Genomic DNA, 20861 nt, shown 5'->3' with positions numbered 1-20861 from the left:
ATTCACCTCCTTTTTTTTTGTCCTGTGGGCATATACCTTAAAACCTGGGAGAATAAAATCTGCACAGCTACTAGAGTTAAGTGTGAAAGTGGGTGCATAAACAATTCCATGTCATTTTAATGTTGTGTGTCAGTTTTCATAAAAGACAGGACGGACATTAGATGAATTCTGCGAGCTGAATAAAAACATCCACATAATTGCAGGTATGTGGTGTGTACCTTGGCCTGCTGAACCATCAAGAAGAAGCCTGGGGCTGTTACATATTTTGACGCACTCCTCCATCTCTGTGTGTGGCGTTTGAGCCTGCTGTTTCTCTGGGGAGCATTGATCCAGCATAATGACTTTTGTTGAAAAAGCTCTTTCCACAATGGACAGCCTTGTCTTGTGCCATACTTGTTATCAGGTTTATACAACACAGGAGCAGAATATGAACATGCCAGCGACTGGAGTAATCCTTCCCCACTTCTCCTCCTGCAAGGTAAATCAGGTTTTGTCACTGAATCAGGGCAAAAACCCATTAAACTGAAATGATATATAAACAAATCAATTTTTTATGTTCATGCATGGTTTGACAAAACTATTCCTCCAGCCCAGAGAAACAGGCACGAAATTACTTTGGCTGAGTGTGGCCGTTAATACGCCGAATTAGTGGAACCGTTTGGGAAAGTGATGGAGAAATCTTTTTTTCTTATTTTAGTCAATGAAAAGGCAGACAGACTAAGCCGTTCAACCGTGCGTTATCACTCAAGACTAAATGAATGACTTCCTTTCTCTGTGCTGCGCAGGTCTCCAGCAAGGTTAAACGGGCATATCCTGCTGACCCCGCTCACCAGTTCAACCATAAACACGACCTGGGTTGGTTCCTGCACTGCAGCAGGGCAGAGTGCACAACCCAGGGAGTGAAAGTTTGAGCTGGAAGTAAAGGAAAACAAGTGATACTGAGGCTGTGCTTTCCAGTGTTTGGTGCGATTTGTTAGAAAAAAAAGAAGGGAGCTAAGGTGAAGACAGCAATTTAAAAATGATTTGGAAATGACAAAAAAAGCAAAGGGGCACTCGAGTAGAGAAATCATCTAGAAACATGACAGCAGCATTCAGAGCCACTGTCCTGCCCAGGGCATTGTGGTCTGACAAAGACCTCAAAGCTGTGTTTCTGGTGAAAAAGCAGAACAAATGGGGATTACAATATTTGAGGAAATAGAGCCTTTCAGTTGACCTACATCCCCCACAGAGACTCCAAATTATAATCCCAGCATACATGCTCAGCTATTGAATTTTTAGATTGTGCATCAACACCATGAAATTGTGTTAGATGGCAGCTAAATGGGTAAAAAAGGAGATTAGCGGCAAGAGATACTGACAGCACGTAACGCATCTGGAGGTTGAAATGTGGGCTCGTGATATCAGTTTGTTTAATTTAATTCCAACTTGACAGTTTGAGACGCAAACATTTGTCTTTACAGTTCGTATATTGACTCCCTCTCTGGACTACAGCGCGGAGCTAAAACACATAGACCAATCCACTTAAAGCCGCAAGCTTAAAAAACAAAAGCCACAGACACATTAAATCATTCTTTACCGTTTAGCAGCAGCCTCCAAGGTTTTGATTAGAGTATTCATTGAACCCTGCACTTTAACACTCCAAATCAATTAGATGGACCAGTGCGAGCGCACACACACACACACACACACTCACACTCACACTCACACACACACACACACACACACACATTTCAACTGGTTAAATCGAATAATGATTTAATGCATGGCCATCCTCTGGCGAAGTCCAGCACAATAATCATACTCACACACAAACAGCATCCATTAATGGCTTTAGTGATGCTGGTGCAATAGCTAAAAATATGCTTTTTAGCAAGCTAAATGCATAAGAAGTGGATTAAGCTGTGTTCTATTAATGTATAGTTGAAGCTTTCTCTGCTGGGTGTACAGTTTGGAGCTTTGATCCACCTTTATTTATTGTAAAGATATTTCTTGAGGAGTATGAGAAGATTAAAAAAAAAGGAGAAGTACAAAACAAAGTCACACTTCCTTCTGTTTTTCTATTCTATTCTGAGGCAGGAGTAAATACAAGCTAGAGGCAGATTCACAGTTATTCCACTAACGGCAACATAACAACCAAATGCTGGAAAAAAGACAGATAGGCAAGCGCAACAATGGAACTATTAACTTATGAATGATTACAGATTTGACCTTGCAAACTACTTCTTGCATTTTACACAATATTTACAGTTTTTTTTATACATTTTATTTAACCCTTACTTAATCAGGGAAGCCTTTTGGCCAAGACAGTAGCAATAACAAAGAGTTAGAGACTAGCAGAAGCTGTATTAACATGCCTTATCTTTCATTTCATTTTATGTCTCATGGTGACAGGTTTTACTTTGCTTCTGCCATGTAAACACTTGCTCTACTATACAAGTAAAGATCATTATCATGATCATTATATTAATATAAACTGTTTAAATAGAACCTCCTGTATGTGTGTGTGTGAGACAGAGAGAGAGGAAAGAGAGACAGGACTGCATGTATGTTTTTGAAGCCTCAGGAAATACCAAGACAGACAGGCTGACTCTCCACAGCTTCAGACCCATGTGACTTGAAACACACAGGCCAGATTGTTTGCACGTTTGCTCGGGTGTGGGGGGGTCGCGATAAGAACGATAGAAATATCAAGGCAGAACTCAACATCTGAGTCTGATCTGTCGCTGGAGGTGTGGTCCGGTTTGGCTGCTTTATCTCTTATTAAAACTTTGTTGTTTTTTTTTCGAGCAATCAGCCATCCTGCTTATTCGCATGATGACTCTTGCGATTGTGTCCCCGTAGCGATCCGGAGCAACTAGCCTCCATCGGCTTCCTGCACTCATTACATTAGCATAATGCAGATGCAACCAGAGTCAGTAACCTTGCTGTTGCTAAGCACTATTCACAGCAAATACACACGAAAGCAGTGAGAGGTGCAGTGGTTGACAGTTTTTCTCTACTAACGTACTTTCTTGCTACACGCCTCTTATATATCAATTATGGGTGGGTGATAAGACATAAAATTTGTATCGCAGTGGTTTTTTTGTTTGTTTTTTTTACAGTGATGGCATATCACAGTATGACAAAAGAAAATAAATGTGTTTACTGGCTCCACCTATTTGCGTTTTGGAAAAAGTAACCCGCCCCATAATATAGGTTAATTAGTAAGTATAATGTGATTCATTCTCAGAGTTAGACAAAGGGTAGTTTTAGGCATCTCAACAGCATTTATTAGTCAGACAACCCAAAGTACATGGTATAAGTCGTACAGCCAGTGCACCACGGGGCATGTCTATCAAGTATTTACATACAGCATCGACAGACACGTGTACCCAAACGGCACGCAGCTTTCCTCTAACAACAAAACCAGCTGAGCTTGCATTGCTGTGTGAAGTGTGGAGATAACGTTACGCCTGGCTCTGAGAGACGACACAAAAAGCAACGTGAAAAAGCAGTAACTCTGGCTATTTAATTGGCTTCAAATCAGGCATAACATTCATACCATTTCTCTTGACTGTCCCTCAATCATGAATGAATGAAACACTGCTGTGGCGTGTGGGACGACAATATGTGCTACCAGCCACATTAGCCACAGAATGTGCTAACGGCAAATTCAACAGGCTAACCAGCAAAATAAAAAGTAAAGCTAGATAAAAATGGCAAAACTTAGAGGTTTTAAGTCTGAAGTCACCATTAATTAACCATTAATAAGTTCCCAGCCTTTTTTAAATTCTCCAGCCTTTTACTTCAACCAATTCTCTCCACTCAGTAATGTACTGTGCCCGAATAAGCAGTGAAAATAATGACTAATTCATTTGTCAGCTGAAGGATCATTGTGTTGAAGTTGTCATCCATGATCAAGAGAACGCCGAGTCAAAAAATTCCCCTTTTCCTAAGTAACACGAAAACATTTTCAATCCATTGAAGTGCTGTCCTGCCTCGAAAAGGTCAGTGGGAACCAGACTACTGATCATTATAGAACTCGGCCTTTTCCTCGAGCTGTAGAAGCTAAACAGCGGTGGCAGAGATGTAAATATTGTGAGGAAAGGCTCTAATCTCTTACCTCTTCATTTCCTCGTATACTAAATATTTAAGCAAATCTCATTACCATAGGTTCACGCGTGTCAGCGTGAGCCAGAATTTCCAGACTGCACCGAATGAGAGACGAGGCATAAAGATGTGGAACATCCTAAGTGATGAATTTCAGGGCAAAGAAATGCTCACACCCTTCGTTCCCTTTGTTTGTACCTGGCACGCAGAGAGCTGTCTGGCCGGACTTTTGTGCATTTTCTGCTTTGATAGCCTCACATCACCATTAATCTCTCACAAAGATGTCATTATAGATGTCATTAAATGTGGTGTCCAGCAAAACGTGCGAGCAGCCAGTCTGAATAATTAATTCCTCCTGTTCGTGCTGCGGGGGCTCTTCTGATCACAGCTCAACCCGGTAACACGCTCTGTTATGATTGGCCAAAGCAAGGTCAGTGTCTTCAGAGACCTCGCTCTAATATCCAGCAGCAATTAGTGGCTGCTGCGCGGATGTTGCACATGTTATTATGTGATAGGGGACTGAGAGTGACCGCAGGTAGAGATTTAATGTTGGGTTTCTGAATGCTGTCGCCAAGCATAGCGGTTCATTGAAGAGCACAAAGACAACTGGTTACTGAATGGTGCACACGTGGCTAAACAGAGAGCCACGAAATAGAAAACAGTTTCAAAGGCAAGCAGGGAAGCGCAAAAAACTGTAATGAAAACATAAACCACTGAAAGAGCATACACTTCTATCATTATGCTGGCTTCTTACAAATATTGAAATTGCGGGATAATTTGCAATCGTCCAGAGAGAGGAGAAAATGGCTGGTAGCGCCACACACTATTAACACTGGCAGTCATTCCCATACTTTTCGAAACTATGGCACCCCGCCGCGGGAAATGTTTCTCCATGGTCAGTGAGCCTGGTAGCTTTCAGCGCTCAATCTGATCTTAATTCTGTTGCTCAGATTCGATTTGAGCCACAGACTGTGTTGGGGGCTGAGACGTGTCAGCGTTTCTTTGAGCTCTACTTACAGTGACAAATATTTCCATTGCTTGCTGCGAAAGCAGTCGCTACTTCTGACTGCTGACTACCTGGAAAACAGGAGCTGAAAAACCCGTCGCCTTACTGTGTGTTAATTGTGAGCTGTTGTGTGATTAGTGGTGGTGTAACAGAATTTATCGTATCTCTCTAGTATCTCTGTTATGACATATTTGAAAACGTGATGCTGGAAGAAGCTGGAGTCGTTTGCTGGGAAGCCAGTGAGGGATCATGAGCATATCCTAGAGGTTGAAGGAGAATGGGGTGGTTATTTGGGTGCATGTTTCATACTTCTGCAGAAACACCTCCATGTAATAGTCCACATCCTCTCCGGGAAAACAGCGTAAGAGTCAGGGATAGCAAGAAGCCCAGTGCGAGGAGGGAAGGGAGGGAAACTCACCATTCCCATGAAAGAGGGAACAATGCAGGAAAAATACACATTCATAAGAAAAGACCGCTGTCTCCATCAAAACACAGAGGCAACAAAGGAGTCAAACAGAACGTTCCAGTAAAACGTCTGAGAGATGGACACTGAACAAGCTCGGCGTGTACTCCAATGAGTCAGTCCATTGTGAGGCGCACAACACACAAGTCAAGTTCCCAGTGAATCAGAGCAGTCAGCTGCCATCCACCACCTCAAGGCACAGGGCCAGTCTAGCACAGGACCGTAGACATGTGACCAGCTGTCTCGCACAACCATCGTTACTGTACCGCGTCTCGCCAGTCAGGGGTAAGGACGGAGACACTGACAGCGAGCTCTCAGATTGGTTTCTCTCAAGGATTAACTTAAAAACACGTTGGAATAAGTTTTCTCATTTTACTCGGTTTACACAGATAATATACTGCTATGATATAGGCTTGGGGTAGCAGGTGTTTGTAAATCTATAGATGACAGGGACTGATTTACAGTCAGGAGGGTGCAGTGACATCAATACTGCAGTTTGTCTGAGGCCCAGCTGAGGACACTGAAATATCCCTCCACTTCCACCCCCCTCCCGCTGACAGCGATACGCAGAACTGCACGTGCAGCTGTCTAAATATTACTTCTCCCGTCTTCTGCTCTTCATCTCGCCATTCCTCTGCTCCTCCTCTCGCTTTTTTCTGTCCCCGCGCGAGCAGGATGAGTTTAGGAGGGACAACTGTTCCACCGGCACAGCTGGGGACGTCCACATTTGGTGCTCCGTTGTCATGTCAACAGTCCGAGGCAGAGGGGCCGAGGGCTGGGAATAACTCACCTTCTGCTGTCCGGCTTTCAGCTCTAACCAGCCGCGCACCTGTGGTACCAATTATCTTGTAGCCAACCACAATTAGATTATTCCAGATGTAAATAATATTTTCCACAGGGCACTGCAGCAGGCAGCACCTTTTGTGTGAGTACAAATCACTAAATCACTGTATGCAATTAGGCTTTTAACGCAATTCATATAAGAAGCCAGACTAAAGCTAATCTCATAAAAGGACAAACAGAGCCATTAAAAGTCTTCTGCTCTTTACTTCATTACTGGCTCAGCTTGCTCTCCTTATGCAAAGAGTCCCCAGGTGCATGAATGTTTCATGGCCACCCTGCTGCCTGCTTCCCTCTGCTCAGACTCAGCCTTTCTCCCTCCTCCCCGAGGAAACTCGAACTCCGCTGTCAATTGCACTCACTTACACTCTGCTACCGTCATCATCAGCCATTAGTGGGGGGGTGGGGTGGGAGGGGGGGCACATAAGACAGCTGTTTTGCCTTGATGACTCAATCATCCCCTTCAGTGGGATTAGCATCAGTATCATCATCCTCATCATCGCCTTTGATCCCAAAAATTACCAAACAAGTCTGAAATTGATGACTATCAGCCCGTCTGCCATGAATTCCTGAGCTTTTGAAAAGATCTGACTTCATTGTATGTCAATCGTGCTACAGAGCTTGAAGAGATAAACTGGTAATATACACCATATTTCATATCAAAGCCTTTGAAAGAACCAGAAAAACAAATTCTTAATTTCGCTTTTTTTGACGTGACAAAGTGCTGTATATCTGTAAATACTCAAATATCTGTTTTTCTCGATTCTCCACGGCTAAAGAAAATCTAAGAGCCGTGGATCAGTAAAAGTACTCAATTATATGAATGTGAAAGTGAATGTTTGACGTGCAAAATTCTCCCCAAGTTTGCAAGTATTTGTTGCTAACTTTAAAGGAACAGTCTGACATTTTGGGAAATACTCTTTGTCTGTTTTCCCTCCAAGAGTAAGATGAGACGATCAACATCACTCTTATATCAGTTCAGTCTGATGCTGGAGCCAGGAGGAAATTAGCTTAGCTTAGCAGTGAGACTGGAAACAGCACAGGTGGTGTAACACCACCTCTGGAGAGACTACTTGCTTCCACCTGCTTCTGGTCATTATGCTAAACTAAGCTAATTGCCTCCTGGTTAATCAATGCAGAGACATAACAGCGGTGTCAATCTTCTCATCTAACCCTCAGAAAACACAGCATTCTTTTAAACCTTTGTTTCGGCCACATCTGGGCTACAGAATTATCAGGTTTTAGGTCTGATATAGTGAACTGTTTCTTCCTTTCACATCCAGCAGTTGCAAACAGCATCATCATTCCTTTGTAGTCGCGTTTGTGTCCACCTGATGAATGACTATGACTGAATATTCATGCTCTTTTAGCTCTGTTTTTGGTCTCCACCTGCTGAAAACAGCTGCCTCCTCTCATCAGAAATCTAAACAATTGGCTGAAACTTATTATAAAGCTTCATAAAGCTGAGCATAATGTAGTGGAGAATCAACAATATCTGAAATATAGTGGGGAAGAAGCATGATGTAACTAAAGAAGACACATAAACTTGATGAACTTCAGCTATAGCAACTAGGATCAGGGCTTACATTTGTCCTCATGCTGTAAATACATCTTCAAACTGGGCCACTTGACAGTCAGATCAGCTGATGGGCTAATTCAAGGCCCTGCAGCGCTGCCACCATCATCATTTCATTAGCTTTAAAGAGACATATTACAAATAGAACATTCAGCAGAAGCTGTGTGGAGTCAAGTCAAGCTTGTTCGGTTATATTCTACAATAAGACTGGTGTATTCTACCAACCTAATGAGACCACAGTAACAGTGTTCACTGACAAAGACAAATGCAATAATATGGCAGCATTCGGCAGAAGAAAGGCTCGTTAATGCGGTCGTATTTCACGAATCAGCATCAAGGTAGACCATTCACAAGCCAACAGCATCTCAATGCCAAGCGTTCTTAAAACATATTACGCCATGCCATTAATTAATTTGTTGGCTTGTCAAGCGAAGCTTATTCAGGCTATTCATCATGAGCAGGAAATTGACAAGTTATCCGTGGAAGGCATGTCAAAGGGATATCAGGTTTAATTTTGCATCAAAGGAAGCAGCAAGCGCTACACCATTTGTTCAATACTTGGCGTTTTCTTTGCGGCGCCTTCGTTTGAGAAGAGCCAGGCAGATAGCTCACACAAAGACACACGAGATGTAAAGGAGGCTGGGAGATTCAACAGGGTCACGGAACAGTGGGGAGGTTCATCTCGGAGCCAAGTGTTGCTTAATGGCTTCCTCCTGCTGTATGTCAACTCAGACCATCTGAGCGGGCTGCGGAGAACATCTGTCCTGAACACACGCGCTTTGTACCGCCGCAGTCACCCTGTCAATCAAACATGTTCTGGCATGTCACCGACGATCACCAGCGGTTGCGATCGCCTCTGAAGACGTGTGCCCACGCTGGTATGGGGTGCGCGTACAGGCATGAGCGCGTCCACATTTGTATGTGTCTATGGGAAAGCAGGGTTGACACCATGTCTATTTTTAGTCTAGTACACTGAGTTCTGCCTGTGTTGTGCTGCTCTGTTCCTCGAACAGCCGGCCGGGTCATCATCAGCAGCAGAGCACCGGGATAGCTCCAGGTCTGCTCCCTGACCCCGGCCCTCCGGCTCCTACATCAGTGGGAGAGACTTACAAGATTCCTGTGCAGCTTTTAGGGGAGGCTATCTGCAAAAAAAGAGGCACTTTCATGACGGATGCCATGTTCATCCACCTCTTTCTCTCTCCGGTGACTAATGGGCTAATAATTCAGCTGTCACCCTGGAACGTTATCTTGCACTTTTTCAGGAGAAGGATACCATCCTGGAACATCTCCGCCGCAGTCTCAGCCTTGAACAAGATATGCACTAGATTCCCAAAGTTGCTTTTTAGCTAAAGGTATTGTGAAGAGAACAAGATGGGATCAGGTGGAAAATCCACATGAGCATTAAGTACAGAGGAAAACCCAGCTAGATTAGATAATACATGGATGGTTGTGACAAGGCAAACCGGCTCATCTGCTACACATCAATGCTGAGACTTTGAGTTAATAGTCTGCACCATCTCAGTCATGATGACACAAAAGCTTCAAGGACAAAATCCTTGGATAACTGTTCACTATTATCAATATGAGTGTGTCAATTCATCTCACAGGGTTTTCACTGTGGCAAAGTGCTTTGTATTTCTATCTATTTTGTTGTAGCCACTTTTACACAAATTGTGGGATTATTATCTATTTAAGTGAGTTCCTGAATTTGCCAGGATGTTTTTGGACACTCCAGCTGCTGGTAAAAAGTGCAGTGAAAACCCATACAGAACCTGCAACGTGCCTTGCGGCTGCGCTGCACTTCACTTCACTTACTGAAACTAGTGTTTGTGTAGAAACAGAGGACCTTTCTTCTAGATGACGGAGCAAGTAAAACAGTTTTGCACTGCACTGTTGGTACTGATGGTTTATGTGATGACAAAAACACCTTCAATCACTCTCCATGGTAACTGAAAGCATCTTGATATCCTGGCCTGTCATTGATAGGAATAAAATGCACAGTCTGAGAAGAAAATGGCCCAGAAATGTAAGGCAATACCCTCCCAATGGCGGATTCATTTTTATTAAGTCATGACGACATTAGCACGGTACGGAGTGCAAACAATGACAAAATAATGCCATAAAAATGGCACACGGCAGGAATGAAGCCTGTATTCCACAAATTAATGGATGGCATCCTTAAAGAAAGCATCTAGTTTACATACAACTTCTGACTTATGTGGTTGCAACAGCAAAATAAACATAACCGGATGGGTTTAACAGCACTTTGGCAAACACTTTTCTGGTTTAAACTATGTCATTTTTACATTTGAAAGAATCATAGTCGTGCACTAGACTATTATCATTACAAAGATTACAGATCTACTTTTTCCGTCCCAGCCGCTTTTATCTTCCGCTAACTTTGAGCAATCTGTTGTTTATAACCCTGAAGTTACAGATAGCCTGTCTGTAATTTCTGTTTTCATGCAGTAAATACTTCACAAATGCCATCCTGTCTGTTCTGTTGGCACAACAAGTTCACCGAAATAGTTCCCGACAACTTTTTGATGTAGCGGCAAAGTTAACTCACGAAACTGATCTTTCGACCTCTCTTCAACAGCTTATTCACGCATTTCACGCACAATGTCAGAGTTCATTCTACGTTCCATTTTGTTTGTGGTGTCTTTCCCCTTAGAGCACCAGCTTCAGGAAACATCTCTGCGCAGCCATCACGGTTATCAGTTTAACAGCTTGTCATTCAGACCTCCGGGTGTTCAGGTTGAATGTTAAGCTCTCACTGCTCTGCCGTGTGCTTGTTTAATCAAGTACTTCTACTTGACTGGTCAGTGGAACAAGGGAGTTGTGATCGTGCCTGGGTGTGAAGCTGCTGCAAAGCATTAATTTGGCTCAGGTCTATTTAATCAAAATAGCTCCCTGTTATTATATTCAACAGCAATCTCTTAAGAATAAGAGTTCACTCTAACAAGTGATAATAATCCTTCTAATAGGCTTAAATATTTTTTTAAACTTGAAGTGGGAGGCTCTGTGGTCTTTGTTTGCAGGGGAGGTGGACATGTGTGCAGAGGCAGGGGCTCCGGGGCCAGGCCCTCTATCCTTCCTGTTCAGTTACCAGAGGCCTCACACTTATCAGTTCCAGATCTCACAAGAACAGAGAGAAAGACAGGCCACTGACAGGAAGGGGATTTTTTTTCTCCTCCCCTTTTTTCCTTTAGCGAGGTTAACAGAATGTCTGCACCCCTCACATTTCACAGAGGAAAGCAGTTATTCATTAGGGCTTAACAGAGACCAACCTGGCAACCTTCAGACATCAACCGGCTGATATGAAACTGGGAGCCAAAACTGCTTAGTGTTATAAGTACTAGTCAATTACTTGATTGACAGAAAACACAAAAGATTTCAATCATTGTTTGAGTCATTTATCCAGCAAAAAATTGTCAGGCTTTCATTGGTTCCAGGTTCCAGTTTCTTTCTATTTCATATCATTGGAAACTCAATACCTTTTGGTTTCGGAGTGCTGCTCAGACAAAACAAGCAATCTGAAGATGTCACATTGTGCTCAAGAAACCTGTGATGGCCATTGTTTTACAGTTTTCTAACAAAAACATTAACGACAGCGAATAAAAACACACGTTCCATTGCTGGAGATTGTGTTTGGCCATGAACCTCACAGATCACACCTCTCTATTTGCGACTGTTGAATGCAGCCTTTCCATCAAACCCAGCCAGATTTTCCCTCCACAGAGGCAGCCTTTAGATCGACAGCGAGAGTGAAAAAATCTGTCAGCGAGGGTGAGACAGAGAGAGAGAGAGCCGACTGTGAAGCACTCATGTCATGGCCCCTGTTCATGTCATATCCCCCCCTTGTTTCACTTGCTCTCACTGTCTACCTCGCCTGACATTTCCACAATAATCACTTTGGTTTATCCCACTCAGCTGTGTGGCGGGCAGATGTTTGTCAGGGCACCGTATTTCTCTGCATTCACACTGCTCTAATCAAGATTAACCACTCTTATCATTCTGTGTGTGTGTGTGTGTGCTGGATGTCCCAATTCCTAATCCATAAAGCCATGGCTGTATTGTATAATACAGTGGACGAACCAATTACATTCCCTTTCAACAACATAATTCTCCCTTTTAGTGGAACATACACAGAGCTACATTTTGCATAAGGATGAACTGGTGGCTTGCTGGTGAAGTGGATCGTTATGACCTTCTGTGTGTGTGTACACATTCACCAGACTTCATAAGGACCTGGATGTTGCAAAAAACATAAATGGACACAACATCTCAGCACTTTGTTATTCAAAGCCCCCCCTCCCCCGACCATGTTGCATTTCTCCTAATGAAATCAACATGCTCTGCGAGGTGAGCTGACGGGGGCCACACACGAACCGCTGCCATCGAATGTTTACCAGAGACACTCGAGCACAGCGGACGATGGAGCATGTCCGAGCAAACAAAGTTGTAGTCTTTAAATCACTGTAGTGACAGGGGGGGGCAGATATCTGTTTCCAGTAACAAGCTTTGTTTTCATTCCAGTTGTGACATGACATCTTTTCCCAGAGATATTTCAGGCAAATCAGCATCTCGGGCAACTAAAAAGGTCCTTACAGAGGCCGGAAAGCTTCAGGGATTAAAAAAAAACTATGAATGTACACACTGATAGCTATTTTTTGCTCTCAAATTATTCAGTTCTTGCACACAAATGAGTAATTCCTGCTCTCAAATTTATAGATCATAAACTTAATTCATTATGTCACCTGTGCTTTCTCATGTGCTAGAGGTGACTACTCTCCAGGCTAGTTGGTGAACTACTGTCGATGGTTAATGTGGGTTATGCTGGCGCTAATCAGCAAAATTAGCTCTAAAAGCTTGTTTTCATTTTCTCTCTACTGTCCCTTTTCCTCCCCCAGAGCATTTTGTTCTCAGGGGTGTATCTCAAAAAAAGAATTATTGATGCTCTCTGTGCTAGCTACCTTGCTAACTATTGGTAAGCAAACTCATTGGCTTGGTTAATAATGTAAGAATAGGCTTTTTCACAATGGCTTCCTTCATTTTGGACTCTCCTGCTTCGTTCCTGTTGGTCAACGGTGCAAATTCATTATATTTGCACCAGCCACAACAACCTCCACCTTCAGTGTCTACCTACAGTAACACCAGTTTCAGAACAGAAATTTCCAATTTGTGCATACAACTTAATAGAAAATGTAGCCCTGATGCTTGCTGGGCTCTGCAGGACCCGCCACATGTGTATAAGAAAAAACAACAACATAAAAACTCACCTGCGTTGACTTCAATCCTTGATTCTTCTCCTCGAAGGACCCCCCCACCCATTCACACACCAGGAGGAGAAACACTTCAGCGCCTCACGTCTTCTGCCCCTGAGAGAAACCGGGGACAAAAACAGAAAATACATCAATCACCGCTGCTTTATCCACCAATCTCCAAACACTGAATTATTACATTTGCATTTTTTTTTTTTTTTGCTTGAAAATCAAGCCCACGGGCTCTGAGTGGCTTCCATCTGCGCCTTGCTTAACGTGCTGCATGTCTTCCCTGCACGGATAAGCTCCTTCACGCTCTCCTGCACATGAAGGACGAATCAAAAGAGCAACCGATACTTCACATGATCAGTGCGGTATCATAAACATCCAGCACAGAGTAGGTTCACTGCCGTGGCACACTCACAATTCACTCCCGATTGACAGATAAGCCTATTAAGAGAGGCCTTCACTGTCGTTTTGCACTTAGCCTGGGCTGGCAGGGCTGGTGCAGTGACATTCAGAGCCTTGAAAATGACCGCATTAGTTATTGGAGTTAAGAAAAACATTAAATATTAGCCAGTAAAGGTCTTAACACAACAACCCTGAATATAATACAGCATTAAAAAGTGACCAAATTTTAAATAAAGACAACCATATTTATCTCACCCAGTTAATAATCATCTCTTATCTATGTTCATCCAAGCAACTAAGTACAGAGACTTCATTTTCCTTCGTGAATCAATCATAGTTCATTGTAGTTATTAGCATAAAATACATAGGCTGGAGTCTATGATATGCTATCGTTCCATAAATCACACTTCCCTCTGATGGCATCTGACAGGAAAAGCACTTGTATATTTACATTTTCAAGAATTCAACACTCAGATGAGTGGCTGCGGATTATCTGAGCGCTGAAACTTTATTGTGTAGTTCCACAAGACCTTAAATGTGAAGAAAAATGTCAAATGTGGATCAGGTGTTCATGAGAGGGTGAGTACAATGTCCTAAAAGTCCTAAACCCTGCATGAAGGGTTTCAGTTAAGGTGGCACATAAAGATAGTCAGCTTTTAAGGCAGCACGACTCTCAGCAGGTGAAACAAACTTGTTGCCCTTTCTGTGGGTTTTTGTTTTGTACTCAGTTTTTCTTTAAACTCCCTCCTTTGTTCAAAGAGGGCGCTATCGAGCTTTTTTTTTCCACTCCCAAAATGTTGCACACAAATTTCAAGGAGCTAATTGAGATGGTAGAAGGACATAATAAAAACAAAAATGTCTTATATATATGTGGAGTGTATAAGTATGTGACAAATGGCATTTTTTCTCCCACCCTTCTGCTCCTTTATCCTCTCCACCTTAAAGTCTTTCGCTGAATCCTGTTAAGAGTATCATTTTCATCAAGCGTCTGCATAGTGACACAGCATGCTAGGCTTTTCTATCCCCAGCCAGAACTCCTCTGGCCCCTCCTGAGCTCATGCTTTGGTTGACAGGACAAGGCTAATGCTCCAAATATAAAAACTGTCGAACCACAAGGTGTATTTTCACATTCAGCGGGAGAAGGCGGTCCCTTGTGCTCTTGCACTTTTTTTTTAATCCTTCTTTCTTTCTTTTTTTTAATCATTGGAAGATTTTTCAGGCAGCATTTCTCCCCTGTTGGAAGTACCGCTCTCTGAAAAGAGAAAGTGGAGGAGCGCTGGGGGCTCAATGGGTCGGGAGAGGAGGAGGGGTTGACGCTGGGTGCCTCCTTTTTAAAGCCAGATTCTCCCCAGATACCTCTGTGCTATTCATCAACAGCTTTTCCAGGGCTGTGAAAAATCAATGTGCTCTGCACTGCAAACAGTTCATAATGACGGGGGATGGAGGAAAAAAAGCTCAACTGCAACAGAATTGATTTGTTTAAGTACAATAACACGGCTCTGCAGCGCGGCGAGGAGGAGGCTCGAGCGCCCAGACAAAGACTGACTGGCACTATGAAACCACAAGCAGTAATTGACAAACTGCTGGCAAAGTGCAAATCTGAAATACAGAGGCCTGTTATCTAATTAAAGTAGTTTTTCTCTGAATTACCACCTGACAGAGGAAAATACACTTTGAGTCTCCAGTGACTGCATATCTTCTCTCAGACAGAGTAAAGCCAAAATAAAGGCTTTTAAAAGCCATAAAATTAAACATGATTTGAAAAAACACTAAAAAAAGACAGAATTTTAAAAAGGGATCTGTGTTCTTTTCTTTAAGTTTATTACCTTGCGAGGCAGCTGGATTCTCAAGAACACAAGATCACGAGAATCCATCTTGCTAAGGCCTCAATTACAATCCTTCTGACCAATCAGCATCCAAAGAGGAAGTACCGCCAGCTTCGGGCGGGCATGGTTTCGGCGCGACTGTTCATTCGAGAACAACAATGGCGGCTCCTGAAGAGGTGAGCACAGACGCTGCCATAACAGCAACCAATCAGACCTGGAGAGCATTTCTTCATTGAAAGAAAACCAAACAACGGCACTGAAGGATTGTCTTGATGGGAAAAGATATTTTGCTCTCCTACTATGCCAAATGGTTCATTGATTTGATTGGTTGAAGTTTGCCTGTAAAAGATGGTGATTGAGAAATGGTTCAACCAATCACCTATCAATATTTTTAAGTTCCTCCCCTTTTCCAAACAGTTTCCATGAACAACTTCCCAGATGGTCTGGAGTGTAAAGTTAGTCATGCAGACTAATTCAATTAATATGTCAATTATCTTTTGATTAAAATGTGCAAACACTTTGAGAAAATTTCCCTCGTAAGTTCCCAAAACTCAAATTAACACCTTCAAATTGCCTTCAGTTGACTTCAACGATTGATTAATGACCACAATTGATACATTTTTCTGTAAATTGATTAATCAATAAAATGACACGCACATAAAAAATCGAGTCCCCACACACACACACACACACACACACACACACTTGTACTTTTGGCAGGGAGTCACTACTTCCCAAGCCAATTCAAAGCACATGCAGGGTTTGAAGGGTTTAAAGCCAAGTCATGCAAATGTTTAAAAGATGACACTAAAAAAAATGTAAAAAAAAAAAAAAAAAAAAAAAGCTTTCACAAGGTGAGATTTTGAACCTCCTGATACTGCAAAAAACAGAAGCTGGGAGCAAACTGTGTCAAGACAGGCCAGCACAATAAAACCGTTCTCCCTGCCTCCTTTAAACCGACCTCAGAGGTGCATTTATCATTGTTATTATTCCTTCAGAGAGGCCCTCCCAGGTTTAATTGGGTCCTCATGGAGTCAAAATCCCCACTGTCGCTGCCGCCGCCAGAGCTGGACAGACTCATTCCTCCCAAGTCAGCACCGGGTTTTAGTGGCTGCACGGAGAACAGTCATTCTGCAAAAAGTGGCCATGAAACCCGCTGGTGAGTCAGACGGGTGGCGGGAGCTGGACGCCACCCGCTAAGCATGGACAATGGCAAAGCAGAGGGACACCTGGGGAGAAACTCTCACCTGGCCCTGCTCTCAACGCTGTGGGAAAAGCTCTTGAGAGCCACAGGCTGTCCCGTCCACCCAGCCAGCTCTCTGGGGCTATTATTCCCAATGCGCCACATTTGCATTTTAACTGGTAAATACAGTAGGTTTTGAATGCGCACGGACACGAAACATGTGAGCAAATGGAACAGGATAAGGATTTAAGAGGTTTTAAGCTGGGTTTTTTTTTTTGGCTTCAATGGAAAAACAGGAAACAATGAGCTAAGGTGATAAAACAGCTCACAAACCGGAGCTGTGATGGTATGGATTTTTTCTGACCGTGTTGAACAAACAACGTATCCCCACAGTTTGGCAGTTTACCACTATAAGTGTTAGTGTTCGCTGTGTAGTGTTCCTACAAGCACTTGCAATTACAACTGAACTCCAACTGTTTAATTTACACTTCTGTTTGTCATGTCTGTGTATTACATATTCAATTTAATATCTGTAGATATCACAAGTACTCAACCCTGGGGTACAGGTATGTGTATATATATATATATATATATATATAGTATGTGCATGTGATGCCTATTTGGTTATTGTCACAGTCCTTTAGAAATGCGCAGAGCTACTTTGTGTTTAAAATGCTGTTTGTTGTGTGAAATTAATAACTTCAAATGACCTCGACCTTTTTTTAAACCACATATTCACATATAATGAGAGTCTGTTGCAATGATTCGAAGTATTAGGAAGCAGACAAAGGCAGAGAAATGTGTGAAAAGGAACGGTTTTAATCACACCACGATGTTCTCAGCAAATACCAGCTCTGAAAGGTTTGACCTCCCATTCACCTCCTTCAACACTGCCTCACTCTGCGTTGCCTTGGCACAGAAATCACGACGCCTCCTGTAGGCTGCTTCCTGTTGTTGATGCGCTCAAGACACGCAAGATCAACGGAGACGCGAACCTCTGCTTTTCAAAAGACGCCCGACGAAGACAGCTGATGTCAAAGGACGAGCTGTGGAACAGCACATGTGGTCGTTCGGCAGAGCAGCAGGTTTTCAGATGAATGCAGGGCCGTGTGCTCTCGCCTCGCAGTCGGCGTGTTTACATACACTAATGACGTGATTACAGACAAATTAATTAAGGGGGACACTCTGACTTCTGCAACCTTCATGTAACGCTCTTATTGGGTTATTTTACTAGAATTAAGGTTAAACGTCGATAACTCATCAATCATTCTGATTACATGTTTTGCAACTAAAGACTAATTTCACTATAAACAAATCTGTTGATTGCTAGTTCTATGAATCAATTTGACTATAAATATCCATGTAAAACAGGTCATAACCACGCATGTAAATACTGCCATTGGAACACCATTGAAAGAGTAGTTATATGTAACCTAGATGTGTAATAAACTTTCATTATTCAACTAAATTTTGCCTGATTTTAACCTTTTGACCTGCTAACCAGCTAATTGATGCTTACTGGGATTTAGTAGCACGGCCAAAAAGGGTGGAAGAAAATGTTTTTTTGGTGCAACAGCAAAAATTCTTTTTATGTAACTAATAGTTGCACACATTACTCAATGTAAACACAATGATTCTGGGTTTTGTGGCACTTCTAATTTCCCAAAGACACAAGTAACCCAATTATTTAAAAAAGCATGCAAATTTAGGTTAGTGGAGAAGACAGGTTATTGCAAACCAACACTTTTATTAAGTGTTATCCTAATTTTGTAATTTACTGCAGTAAGGTTATAATGCCTTTGTATTTTGTATGCACTGTACTGACACAACACATGCTGCAGGACATCACATGGAATGATCACATTAGAGTCACATGTTGTTGTTGTTGTTGTGGGGTAAAGCCATAAACATCAAGTGTATCACTGCAGTGAATGAGTGCTGTGGCCATGATTACAGGTTTTAGAGATAATGGTTTTTAGCGTGATACATTTAGAGAGCATGAGACACCAGCTCAGCTAGCTCCCCAGTCTTCACTCTCTACTGATTAACACAAACGCCGGCGCCTAGTTAACCACCGCTGCTGTAATTATGTGGAGCCTCACACTCACACATACACATAACTTATACAACGCACGCAGGCCGACACACTCAGAACAGTGCTGTCGTATACATGTTGTGTGCCACTAGATCAGCATCACAGCAACTACCAATTATGTCTCTTATTCAAGCAAATGCAGGTAATTTACTTCCTGCTGCGCATAACGTCCCAATGTGTTTGCCCTCTAGCATCAATTGTTTGTGTTGAGGATCGCCAAAACAAGCGGAGCAGTTGAATGAAGTGACGCCAAAGCGGCTCCTCTTACAAACGAGAATCATTTTAAAGGTTAATTTAAAAGGCTCGTTAAAACTCGGGTTTTCATTTTGCTTGAATGATTTCGATAAGTTACGATGACTTATGATGACAGACAATTTGGGTTCTGATTTTCAGTAAAGAGGCGCTGAACTTTATCGTCACATTGTCACGTGATAGTGGCGTGGCTAGAGACCATGAAAATATGACCAAAGTTGTATGAAACCAGAATTCCACTTTAATGTCTGTTTTTTTTTTCTTAATTCAAAGGAGTGAGTTGATGCTTAATGTGGGTCTCACATGAATTGATGGCTTCAATATTATTTCTCGTCCTCCTCCCCCTCTCCACCGTATATCTTGTTTCAAAAGCGAGAGCAACCCAAGAGGGCGCCTGTATTTTTCTTCCTTTGTTTCCAGTCTTTCCCTATCAGAGCGAGAAGGTGGTAGCAACTCCCACGAGGGAGATGGAGATAGAGGTGTAGGCTGCTGGCAGAGCGCTAAAGCAAGGAAATGCTGCACCGTCTGACCACAGACATAAAAATGATGCCCCCTACCCCCCCTGCTCCTGTCCTGCTTCATCTGCAAAGCAAATCGTGTGCCCTGCAGCCAGAGATTCCTCTTTGGTCAACTGGCCGTCCTCACAGTTTCACCGGCCCGGGAGCAGAGGAGGGTTTACTAGAGGTGAAAGACTTCATCATATAATGGAGACAAGGCAAGAGAGAGGAGATATAGAGGGGAGATCGTCCTGAGCCTGTTGCAAAGGAGAGGCGGGTGTAATGAGGCCTGATCTGTCACAAAAAAGAATCACGGACCTGTATTTGCATTTTCTCCCTCCCTTATCTTTTCTTCCCTCTTGTCATAATAAGGAAAAAGAAAAAGCAATGAGAGGAAAGAAAGGTGGGGAGCGGACATATACACAGAGGAATCCAGGGAGGGGAAAGAGAGCACATTACTACTGGGAGGGCAAAAATGATTAAAGGCTGAGATGAACACAATCTGCTGGTTCTAGAGGAAAGAGGAAGGAATTTCCAGAGCCAATAATCAAAGCATCGCAGGGAGACCTGCCTCTCCCTGCTATTCAACCATGACCAAGCCGGCACAAGCACATTTTCTACATCCGCCCTTTTACACAAGTCTATGGCCTGTGTGCTTCACGCACATGCAGTCATTAGCGGGGTCCAGGATATTGATTTTTAAAACAGCGCTACGTCCTAATTATAGGAAATACGACAGAATTTACACATTCCTCAGCATTGTGATTGTTGCGGCTAACCAGGTAAAACAGTGTTAAAATGACTTAGTTACAGAGGACTCTGGAGGTAAAAGGGAGAGGGGAAAGAGAAAGAAAAACAGCAACATCAATAATGAAGTGAAGGAGACGGGGGGAAGAAAACAAAGCCGTTCATAACAAATGAGAAAACAGGCAGAGCGTCTCATTGCGAGAGCACTAACGACAATCAATTAGCAATTGCTCATGATCTTGGGTGCGTCGGAGTATAAGGTGTCTTAATGAGTCCCATTTCCATTAGCTGCTCAACTCGAGAGGCATAAGGAGGAGGCTGCTCCCACCAGCTCCTCCATCTCAATGCCTAATGACTGCGAGAGTGGATTACTCCATCAATTCCTCGCTTCTCTTTGTTTATCCCCTGCGTAAATAATGGTCAACCATTACAATGCATTAAGCGGGCCACTCTACGCAGAGCGAGTGAGAGGGAGAAAGAGGAGCACAAGTGCTCCGACGACATCCTCCACTGATCTCTAGGAAATCGGCTAATACCGGCCATGTGTTGGCAGAGAGGGGGTCAGGGAGGGGAACACATATCTGATGCTCCACAAATATCTGGCTGGTTTTA

General features: G+C 42.9%; 1 protein-coding gene across 2 annotated transcripts in view; it reads right to left on the bottom strand.

Moving 5' to 3' along the window:
* The window catches only part of LOC121624762 (zinc finger MIZ domain-containing protein 1-like), a 115763-nt gene that overhangs the window by 71935 nt on the left and 22967 nt on the right, over window positions 1–20861 (bottom strand). For both annotated transcript variants that reach the window (XM_041962630.1, XM_041962632.1), the window contains exon 2: window positions 13257–13355. The gene's annotated coding sequence lies outside the window, so the exon portion shown is untranslated. The remainder of the gene's footprint in view (window positions 1–13256; window positions 13356–20861) is intronic.

The sequence above is a fragment of the Chelmon rostratus genome, chromosome 21 (genome assembly GCF_017976325.1).
Source record: "Chelmon rostratus isolate fCheRos1 chromosome 21, fCheRos1.pri, whole genome shotgun sequence".
Lineage (NCBI taxonomy): Eukaryota > Metazoa > Chordata > Actinopteri > Chaetodontiformes > Chaetodontidae > Chelmon > Chelmon rostratus.
Note: the sequence above shows the minus strand (reverse complement) of the source record. Positions and strands in the feature narration are given on the sequence as shown.